Below are 12,000 nucleotides of genomic sequence, written 5' to 3' on the forward strand. Positions count from 1 at the left end.
GCTTGCTCTTCTTGACTTTCAAATGTAGAGGCCTAATGAACTGCTGTTTTGTATCATTTCTGCCCTGAAGACTATGCTACCGCCTCAGGAAGTTAATAGTGCTACTTTTAAAGCACATCTTCCTTTTTGCTGTCTTAAATTCAAAGGGGTGTTCTACACTATCCTAGGCAACAGAGCCTCTGCAGTAATAACTAGCTCTTTTATATACACACACACCCCCTTTCATCAGTAGAGCTCAAAGCACTTTAGTAAAGAGGCTGGTGTCATTATCCTGATTTTACAGATGAGGAAGGAAACTGAAGCAGAGGAGAAGCAGTTTGCCCAAGGTTACCCAGCAGATGAGCTTAGAGTAGAACAAAATACAAAATGATATTAGTACATGCTTATGAAATTTAGCCATAAATCACTAATATATATTCCAGTGTTTGATCTAAAGTTTATTGCCTCTACCACTTGTCATTTCAACATTCATTTACATAAGACTTCTCACACTGCTCTGAATTAATGTGGTCATTCAGTAGCACTAAAAGGCAAAGATTTTAGGTGATTCCTAAAGTTCCTAGCTAAATTAAGCTATTTAGTTACTTCTGTTTTTCATTCCTTCAACATGTATTCAATTATTCTTCATCCAGCTACAGTGGTGATGCCGGGACTTTCCAGACTTCCCTTCTATTTTCCAATACTCTCCTCCAGTCCCTTCAAGCTATCTAAAAGATAAAGCAGAAACCCCTCCTAACACCTCAAGCTGTCTTTTTGAAGAGACTGACAATTCAAGAAGCCAATCCAGCAAACACCATTAGGAACTGGAACTTTTCTTCCAAATCCCACTCCCATCTTTTTTACACATATAAGCCTTCCAGCTGCCCATTTGACCTGTGGGATACAAGGTCTGTTTTCTGTCTTACCAGGGAGGTTTGTAAGGTCCTCATAGAAATGCCCATTTTGGCCTCCACAAAAACACTGCATCTCCTTTCCTACAGAGGTCTTTTGCGGACATGCTGACATTAGATTTCAAAAATATGCCTCAAAGATGTTGGCTTGTCAAGTTTCCCTGCTTCTGTATCAAGCCAGTCATTGGAATGACTTAACAGCCATGGGAAAAGTTAAAGCCAACAACTCACCCAAAGAGAATCTACATTGTAGATCAAAATCCTACCCGAACTCCTCAGGAAAGGTAAGCACACTGTGTTAGGGCAATACACAGACTATTAAACTTGAGCATTTGGGGGCGGGGGAAAGGCTGTAGCAATCAAAGATTTGCATCGTAAAGGAGATTTACACCAGCTGAGGATTTGTGGGTTATCAATGGAGCAACACTGATTTGTACCAGTTAAGACTCTGGTTCAAAATATCTTCTCCCAAGAAAGTGGCCTTTAAAGGAATTGTTATAAGAACAAATTTATAGCCAGATTGTGATTCCCTTATTCCCATGCAATAGCCCCTGCCATCTGGTATAGTCTCATTGGTGACAATGAGAGTTCTTGTGAAGTAAGCCATTACTAAGTGTGACTAGGAGGATAAATAAAATTAGGAAGCGAACTTACTAAATGACAGAAGACACACAAATGAAGCTCTACTCTTTATTCCACTTCAATATTCTCACTCACTACATCAACTTCCTGTTATGTTTCTAACACTATCTGCTTGCATTACCATTTACCTACCAAGCCTCATCTCACCCTTATATTACCTGTAAAGTCTCTTTATGGCTAGCCCCATAGCTGGTGTAAATTGACCTAGCTTCTTTGAAGTCAGTGGGGCTATGCTGGTTTACATCAGCTGTGGATCTGGCCCTATGATCCTGATTTCCTCTCGCTTACAACAGGTCTACATGCGTGATACTCCATTGACTTCTGCTGAGTTAGTGCTAGTTTACCTTGATGTAAGCAAGGGAACCAGATCCTACAAACTTACCAGCCTCACTTGATTGTGAACTGAATCCCAGGAAAGCAAAATAGACCACTTGTTTTAATCTTATGCCTTTCTTACTGTACAGTATTGTAACTCCTAGACACAATGGTGATTCATGCTGTGTAAGTGCTACCCTAGGGCCAGTTTCTGATACTCTGCATGAACAAGGGTAATAGCTTTTATAAGCTGTCCCTCTGAAATCAGAGGGGCTGTTTGTGGAGTAACAGACTACTCGATGCAAGCAAGGGCATCAGAATCTACCCCACTGATAAATAGCTATTTATTTTACCTCTGTGCCATATGTCTGAGGGATGTCTTCCAGTCATCCCAAAGGAGGAACTCTCTTCACTTTCGCACATGGCTCGCTTCCTATGTTTTTGTGCTGGCTTGTGCCACCCTTACTTTTGTTGGTCAATGGGGCAGTTTTTAAGTTTGGCTGTGATTCGTTATTACTGATCTATGGGAGAAAGACTGGTTAAAATTTAACTACATTAACTTTAAAGAGACAGAGGTTGAATCAGTGTGATGCCTCTACCAGGAACAGACAGGCAAACTGAGGTCAGCTGACTTGACCCTTTAAGACAAAGGACATTTAAAATTTTATTTTTCCAAAGGAAAGTGACCTTCAGCGCTAGATGAGTGGATTTTTGCTAGCATAAAGGAGAACTATTTTATGGAGAACAGACTATTACAATTCTCCCTGTATGATTTGCCTGATCAAATACTATACTTTTGAACTGCTGATGTAACCTGGTCCAGCACGCCTCATATGATTATGAATCCTGGTATACTTTTAACATGTAAGCAGTCAGACTATAATGGTTTGGGATCCAAGAGGGAGAAACTTAAGGCCCCTAACTCTGGAGGTACATGTCTCTGACAGACTGGCTGGTCAAGAAGGTCAGCAAGAAGAAAGTGTTTGCTAGAAATGTAAGGTATCTTTATTCTCCTAAATGTTAGAGAAGAAGCTATCTAAATGAACTTTAATAGATTCGGGTTAGATGTTATGCAGACTGTTGCATTTGTATTCTTCTGATCTTCTCTTAAGGGCTTGGATTCAGCGGGTAACTGGCAGACTGACATACCAACACCTGTTTCATACTTAGATTTTTGTTCTCCAGAATCTAAGCTTTATTTTAAGCAGGCAAGTCTTTTGCTGTTGTGGTTGGGTGTTAGCCTCGAAAACATGACCCTGGTGAAACTCATACATCTGAGTCTGCAGAATTTGAAGCAATAATTCTGAGTGATGAGAACTGCCAAATTTATTTTGGGGTCTGACTCAGATGCCCAATGGTAATGAGGATATTTAAAATATTAACTATTCCACTGTTCATAAAAACCATGCAAGAAAGGAGAGGGAAGAGCATGTTATGAAGCTCTGTACTATCTATTGAGTGTGACAGCTCACTTTGGTACCACAGATAACTGGGCTTGGGAGTTACCGTGACTTTTTCTGACTGCCTCAGTCAAGGAGCTGCCAAACTAAGTAGAGTCAAGCTCTAGAAGCCCAGTGGGGCATAAAAGCCTCAGCCAGGCCAGGGGAAGTCACAAACAAAGAGCCAAGTGGTGTACATGGGTGTATTTGGATCCAGTAAGAGGTAATCAAGCCCAAGACATGGAGAACATGTGATCCTATTTTGAACATCTGCACAATGTGTTGTGAGCAGAGCTATGAGAAAATTGGGATTTCTTTTCTGGATTTCAACATTGTTGTGCCCTTGAATCAGGATGAAAAGTTGAACTAGCAAAAATCTTTCACAGAACAAAACTGGCTAAAAAACCTTTGATTTGGAAATTGCAAAGCATTCCATTTTGGTTAAAATGAAATACTTCCAATATTCCCAAAGGTAATTTACCCAACATAACATTGCGTGTTGGTTCAGTTCAACATTAAACTGCATTTCTGTGTTGTGGCATATTGCCTCATGTAAGTTGTATTTCAGATTGCCTGAGGCCCCTGTTCACCCCAGTGGGCCAGACTCCCTGAGGTTCTTTGAATGACCTCTCACTTTGTTTAGATCCTGTTTCCTATCCTAAAATTAGGATAAATATTTTTACTCTCTTAGCTGAATCTGCAAGAAGTTCATACCTTCATTTCAGTATTGTCCTACATATACCCTTTAGGTATATAGAATTCCTTATTCTACATCTCTCTTAAGGGACTGAATCCCACCTGCACAGAACTCCCATTAAAGTCAATGGAAGTTCCATGCATGGAGGAATTGCAGAAAGAAACCCCAATTCTTTTCTCCCATCAGCATGAAGGAATTTGCACTCCATGTGGTGTGTAGCTACTGATGTTCAGTGCCCAACATGGGTTGTTTCAGAACCAAGAAGGTACCTTTGGGGGAGGAGAGGGAGAACAAGGGGAATCCATCACTTTGCCTTACAAAGTGAAGCTTGTGCATGCTATTGTATAGCAGAGGAGGTGTCCATTATTTCCAAATGGAGACATAACTCCATAAATGCCTGCTATTTACACAATTGGATGGCTCTAGGGGCCAGCTCAGGCACATGGGATGACATTTGTTTTTGATGTATCAGCAAATTGCTATTTTGATACGCAGGGCGATAGGAGATTGACATCATTGATAGAAATGTCACCAATGTGTATGTATTGATTCCAACTAGTGTTTCATTTGCAAAGAGTGAAGCAGACTGCAGGGTAAGCTAAACGAGTGGAACTGTATTAAGCCTTATGTACTAACTGCACCAACTTGCCAACCTAGTGAGGAGGTCTTTAAACTAAGTTCAATAGGGGCAGGTGACAACAACCCACAGGTAAGTCTAAAAAAAAGGTGACCTTAGCAGATTGTTAGATATTGTGGGGGACGTGGAAAATTACAATAGAGTCAAAGGAGCAACAAGACAGAAGTCAGTGTGGGAATCTGATCAACAATGCAAGGAATATGGAGAATAAACAGGAAGAATGAGACATAATAGTATAAATACACAAGCTAAATTAGGATATAATTGGCACCACAGAGACTTGGTGGGATAAGTCTCATGAGTGGAATATTGGTGTAGAGGGGTACAGCTTGTTCAGAAAAAACAGGTAGGGGGGAAAAGGGAGAAGGATATATACACATTTGTTCTGAGGTCCAGAAGGGAGGCAGATCAGTTGAGAGTCTCTGGGTAAAAATTAAAGGGTTAAAAAAATAGGGGTGATGTCATGATGTGGGGTCTACTACAGACCACCAAATCCAGAAAAGGAAGTGGATGAGACATTTCTAAAACAATGTAAATCCAAAACACAGGGCCTGGTAGTAATGGGGGACTCTTCCAACAAATGTCTGGATAGTTAAAGTTATACAGCAAAACACAAAATCTCCAATAATTTCTTGGAATGCATCAGGGACAGCTTTTTGTTCCAGAAAATAGAGGAAGTAGCCAGGGGGACAGCCATTTTAGACTTGATTCTAACCAACAGGGAGGAATTGGTAGTGAATCTAAAGGTGAAAGGCCATTTAGGTGACAGTGATCATGAAATGATGATTTCATGATTATAGGGAAAGGAAGACATGAGAGCAGCAGAATAAGGACAATGGACATAAACAAAAAGCAGACTTTGACAAACTCGGAGACTGGTATATAAAGTCCCATGGGACAAAAATCTAAGGGAAAAGGCAGTTCAGGAGAGCTGGCAGCTCCCGAAGGGGACAATATTAAATGCAAAATTGCAAACTATTCCAATGCAAAGAAAATATAGGAAGAATAGTGAGAGTTCTTGATGGACCCATATTGGCCTCTAATGACCTGAAAAATCAAAGAGGAATCCCACGAACAGTGGAAACATGGTCAAATTGCTACAGAGGAATACAAGTGTTTAGGGACAAAAAAAAAATATCAGAAAGGCTAATGCACAAAATGAGTTACACCTAGCAAGGGACATAAAAGGCAATAAGAACAGGTTCTTTAAATATATTCAGAGCAAAAGAAACAAAGGAAAATGCAAGCCTTCTACTTAGTAGGTAAGGACAGCTAATAACTGACAAGATTCAGAAAGTGGAGGTGCTTAATGCCTATTTTGCTTCAGTCTTCACTACAGAGGTTAATGACAATATTAATGGTCTTGAGTATCTGGTTAACAAAAGCGGGGGAAGAAACACAAGCCAAAATAGAGAACAAACATATTAAAGAATATTTAGTTAACTTAAATTAGTCTAAGTTATCTGATGAGCAGGGCCTGATGAAATTCATCCTAGGGTACTTAAGGGAGTAGCTGAAGCAATCTCAGAGCTGTTAGCAGTTATTTTTGAGAACTCCTGGAGGATGGAAAAGATCTCAGAAGACTGAAGCAGGGAAAACAGTACTGATCTTTAAAAAGGGGGGAACAAGGAAGACTCAGAAAATTATTGACCAGTCAACTTAACTTCAATGCCTCCAAAGATACTGGGGCAAATGATTAAACAATCAATTTGTAATCACCTGGAAGATAGAGTTCAGGAATAGTCATCATGGATTTGTCAACAACAAGTCATGCCAAACAAATTTTGTTTCCTTCTTTGATAGGATTACTGATCTTGTGGATATGAAGGAAGCAGTAGACCTGATATACCTTGATTTTAGTAAGGCTTGAGACACGGTTCTTGTGACAGGGCCACTCACCTCACGTGAGCACCCCTGCCAGCAGGGTGTGTCTGCACCTGCACTCTGAGATTTACTCTGCTTGCTCTGACCCCTAATAATAGTAAAATTTCTCAAGCAGATTTTCAGTGGCTCAGCCCTCTGGCTGAGTCACAAACAGTCTGTCGGTGTACAAACAAAACAAGCCCCTTCCGGGGTACAAGTCTAACAGTACCCTCTGTAATGTTAGAGTCTATAGCCCTGTCTCCAGGCTCAGTAGGTCAAACAGGACCTATCATAGTACCCTGATTAATCTTAGCCCCTCTTGGGCTAGCTTCAAACAGTATCTGCTCAGCTATGGAGCAGGGCCCCAGGGCCATCCCCAACTCTCCAGAGGAGTCACTGGTTCAGTTCAGCCCCCTTCAGGTAGTTAACACAGTTCAATTAGATGCTGACCCTCTTTGGGGGTCTTCTACCCCCTTCTCTGGGCTTAGGCCACTCCACCTGTGACCAGTGGTGGGGCCCCAGGCCCACCAACTACTCCAGGTCTCAACCCAAGGACCCAATAAGTAGCAGCTGCCTCCCTCTAACTACTTGCTGCTTCATTTCATGGGCCACTTCCACTCTTAGCCACAGCACCTTCAGTTTCACCATTACCTCAGGGCTGAAGTCATCCTTGAGTCCCAGTCATCAGTCAGGAGCACCAGCCTTGATCCTCTAGCTCTAGCCAGCAACTGCTCTGTCCAGGTACCACAGCTTCAGCACTTAGCCAGGAGCACCATCCTGCCCCCACCAGCAACTGGTGTGTTTTGTCCAGACACTCCTTTTATATGAGCCTGCTGGGCTGTGATTAGCTGCTCCCTGAAGACTCTCTATGATTGGCTGCTTCTCCACAGCTTATCTAGGCAGCCTGGAGGACCCTCTTCTATTGCTCCATTTTCTGGGGCGGTATGTGGTAGGGCCATGAGACTTCCAGCAGGGGGCCTCAAAAGGCCTGATACACCATATCACAGTTCCGCATGACATTCTCCTAAGTAAATTAGGGAAATATGGTATAGATTAAATTACTATAAGGTGAGTACACAACTGATTGAAAAACCATACTCAAAAAGTAATTATCAATGGTTCACTATCAAATTGGGAGGGTTTATCTAGTGGGGTCCCACAGGGTCAGTCCTGAATTTGGTACTATTCAATATTTTCATTAATGAAATGGATAATGGAATACAGAATATGCTTAGAGGAGTTGCTAGCACTTTGAAGAACAGATTTAAAATTCAAAATGACCGTGACAAATTGGAGAATTGGTCTGAATTCAACAAGAGGAAATTCAATAAAGACAAGTGCAAAGTACTTCATTTAGAAAAGAAAAAGCAAATGCACAACTACAAAATGGGGAATAACTTCTCGGTGGTAGTACTGAAAAGGATCTGGGGGTTATAGTAGACCACAAACTGAATATGAGTTGTCCACGTGCTGCAGCTGCAAAAAAGACTAACATGATTCTGGTGTGTATTAACAGAAGTCTTGCAGGCAGTAACTGTCCCACTGTACTCAGCACTGGTGAGGCCCCAGATGGAGAACCGTGTCCAGTTCTGGGCAACACAATTTTGGAAAGATGTGCACAAATTGGTAAAGAATCCAGAGGAGAGCGACAAAAATGATAAAAAGGGGAGAAGACTTTCCTTTTGTTTGCTCCAAGAATCATCTAGGGCATCCAACAGGAGACAGTATAAGGCTCTGAAGTGGGATCTGGATGCTACTTGAGGCGACCCCTGATCTTGGCTTGTGGATTGCAGAAAGGACAATGCTTTAGCCTTCATTTCTCTATGGTAACCTAAGGACTTCCTATGCTGTGTTGCAGTTGACTGATGAACCCAACTGTTTTAAAAATGCTGCCTATGTCACTCTAAATATCTGGTTGGGGTGCATCTGTGCTCTTGCATACAATGCTAAAATGGTTCAACTTGCCACATTTCTTGCAATGCTGTCCTAGTGCAAGGCATGGCTCTTTTACCTGCTCATGCTGTCTCCCATACTAAACACATCTCACGATGGGCATGAAACACTGCCATTTACATTCCTTTGCTGTCTCAAGCAGGTATTTCTGGGGTTGTTGTGCCTTCTAGGGCTTTCATCCTTTCTCTAAGGGCTTCTTCTTCATGCCCAAAGCATCTGTCTAATGCAAGATCACCCTCCCAGAGCAGCAGCTCCCACAGGTGGTAATCCCAAGTGCTACAGATTTCCTAATTAGGGCCAGGATAGTCTGTCAAGTCCCCAAGATTGCATGTAGCAGTCAGTGTGCATAAAATGGTAACTTAAGTTTCTAGTGAAAAACCTGTGTTGCTTCACAGTTTCATTCTGCTTCAGGGAGCAATAGGTCCCCAGGGCTCCTAGGACTGCTCTGAGGCTTAAGACAGCGGTGAGCTTCAGAAGGGGTGTCAATCTCTCTGCTTTATTCCCCTCAAGGGCGGCTCTAGGTATTTTGCCGCCCCAAGCACGGCAGGCAGCTGCCTTCGGCGGCTTGCCTGCAGGAGGTCCCTGGTCCTGTGGATTCTGCGGCACGCCTGCGGGAGGTCCGCCGAAGCCACGGGACCAGCGGACCCTCCGCAGGCAAGCCGCCGAAGGCAACCTGCCTGCCGCCCTCGCGGCGACTGGCAGAGCACCCCCCATGGCTTGCCGCCCCAGGCACGCGCTTGGCGTGCTGGTGCCTGGAGCTGCCCCTGATTCCCCTATAAGGTAAAATAACTGTTTTACTTTCCAGCTGCTTGTTGTCCTCCTGCATGGATAGGCCTGTGTACGGCTCTAACTCCTCCTTCCACTGGGTCCATCACTAGACAATCCTAGAACAAAGGCCCTTAGTGATCAGTCTTTTTCATTAAAGAACCAGGAACAGATGCACTCTCTTAAAAACTAAGTTGCTTCCTGGAATAAAACTACCGCTAAAATATTAGCTATCCAATTAAAGTTTGATCTAGTTAATATTGCAGCTTTTATTTCTTCAGATTTCACATTGTCTAATATTTCTAAATCTAATGCTTAGCTATGTCTCTAATGAGCTTTTTAAACATATGATGCATACAGTAAATTTTTGAGTAAATCTATTTAAGGTAGGCTTCATAATGCAGAAAGCCAAGTAAAATATAGGTACCATAATTATTCAGCACTATAATATTCTCAGCATGTATAAAGGTAACAGCTGAACTATAATACTTTGACAGCATGCTGTTTCAAGTTAAAAAAAAAAGAATCTAGGTCTTTCATAAAAAATTCTCCCACACAACAAGTAAAATACTTCCACAGGGAATTCTGATTATTATATTTCTTTCACCGATATGCAACTTTTTAATGACTCTCTTTACATAGAGTGCTCATAAATCAGGAATTCTTCAACTCATAAAAAATTCATCAGTGCTTTAAAAAGTATTTTAATACAATGTAACAGTGATGAAGATTACGAGTACACTGCAAAGTTCCTTCAGGTATTTATAAAAGCTGGTTCATTACACATGAAAAAACATTATATACATTTCACTCCATAGCTTATTCAATATTTAACTTTTTTTAAAGGAAGCACTGCAAATAAAGATGTGATTTTATGGAGGTGCAGTAGAAAGCGTAAGCTATTACATATAGACTTAATCCTACATATTAGTATTTGATGTAAGCATATTCCTTTCTTCCATAATTTCCCCTTGCTGTAGGAGAGAGACCATACGGTGTACATGAAAAGACACAATACTATGACTAACATTTTCAGACCTACATGCCTGAAGTTCAGCACCTGAACTCACTTATAGTCTGCTAAACAAGTGGCCTTGTTTCAATGATGCTGAGCAGCAGCACCCAGTGAAATTAGAGAACTCTAGGTGCTCAGTATTTCTGAAATCAGACCAAGTTTGGAAATTTGGCCTAAGAATCAAGATATGACTGGAGCTCAGTGAGGTATCGGCCCATCTGGCAGTCTCTGCTGTGCCAGCTACTGCATTCAAATCTCACATCACATGCTCTGGGAATTTCTAGGTAAAGAGCGTTGCAGACTGCATTGCATCCTACTGACTTCATAGAAAATCTAGAACGCCTGCTGCTTGAAGAGAGGCAAAACAGCTTAGTGGAGAAGGAAATTTGGAGACATCCCACTTATCTGAAAGCTAAGGAGAAATCCACTTAACCTGTCTGACTGTGACACTAGATTTTGTGGGGTACTTTTCTCAGGCTACATTGTCTGGGGTTAATAATTTGATGATTTCCAATCAGTCTATAATTTTCTATGCCTTGGGACATGCAGGCGCTACTCAGGAATGAAAATGTAATGTTGGCACCCAGTGGATGAACCCTTAAAAAAGGGGGCTCATAATGATTGCAACAAAAAGAAATGCAAGTATGGTGAATGAGTGCAACACCAATAGAGAGAAGCAGATACAATGTTAAACATCGGCTTAACATGCAGATGTTCTCTTAACATGCCGAACAAGCTCCCCAGACCTCCAGTCTCTGGTGCTGCTCTTTCATCTACTATTAACAAGAGAAGGTCCTGCTGGGTTTACTGGTTGTCCTAATCTTGGGTTTAGTGCATTCTCTGAGCCTGAAGATTAATCTGTACGTGTTCTGACCCCACTAACAATTAGCTTTCCCCTTGGAACCTGGATGGACTCACTGCTTTTGTCGTGCTCTCTCACAATCGGTCTCTGGGCTCCTTTCATTAGGCAAGCTACCTGCCTCTCTTTCGCTTTACAAGCACTTAATCCACTTAACTCTGGCCCTTGCTCTAATTAGGCTCTTCGCATCACTAGATCCTTTTAAAGAAACTCCCTTGGAAAAAAAATAAACGGACTTCCTTCTTCCCTTTTCCTCAGCTTGGTGATCTAGCTAGGTACTTTTCCTTTCCTTCTTTCTTTTGCTATGATAATAATAGCTCCTTCTCCCCTGTTCTGTTAGTAAGAGTGGAAGTAAGAAAGAAAACTTCAGTCTCACCTCTCTGTCCCTAGCCCATTCACACCAAACTTCCCACTTCTCTGCAGTGCAGAGCAGCACAGAACATTTGAGCCATGTCCCTATTAGACACTTATTTGTACCTGTTCTGTTGCCAAGGGAACCTGCCTCATCCATGTGTACGTATCCTTTGCAGTGAAAGCAGCATTGCTCTGAGATGGTGCTAAAAGACCTTTTTGCCAACAGCAGTGCTTAAGATGTCTGCATTACAGGCTATGAGCCCATGTACCACAAAATACCCCATAATTTGGAATGATCAGCAGCGTCTGCTCTCAAGAGTGGAACAGTAGAGGTGATGGAGGTCAAAACTAAAGTGCTAAATCATGTGGGAAAATTCCAAAGTTTTTGCCTATGATGTTCTCGGCTCCAGTCTTTTGCCTTCACAAGCATTAACATTTCCTACCCTACCACCAGATCCCTCCCTTCCCCCACTACCAACACTCAGTCCATTTCTTGCCAGCTCAGCAGTTTTGAAAAGGAGCTGAATTTATCCTGTTTACCCTCTTTCTGTATATTGTGCAAGGATTATTA

The 12,000-nt window shown here is 42.0% G+C and overlaps 1 long non-coding RNA gene across 1 annotated transcript; it reads right to left on the minus strand.

Moving 5' to 3' along the window:
• Positions 1 to 448: 448 nt before the first annotated feature.
• On the minus strand, positions 449 to 7,268 carry LOC120400074. Its single transcript, XR_005595516.1, has 3 exons — positions 7,135 to 7,268; positions 2,201 to 2,368; positions 449 to 707 (listed from the first exon to the last, which is right to left on the minus strand). It is a non-coding gene; the product is annotated as an uncharacterized LOC120400074 (long non-coding RNA).
• Between the last annotated feature and the right edge of the window lie 4,732 nt (positions 7,269 to 12,000).

This window comes from Mauremys reevesii, linkage group 3 (genome assembly GCF_016161935.1).
Source record: "Mauremys reevesii isolate NIE-2019 linkage group 3, ASM1616193v1, whole genome shotgun sequence".
Lineage (NCBI taxonomy): Eukaryota > Metazoa > Chordata > Testudines > Geoemydidae > Mauremys > Mauremys reevesii.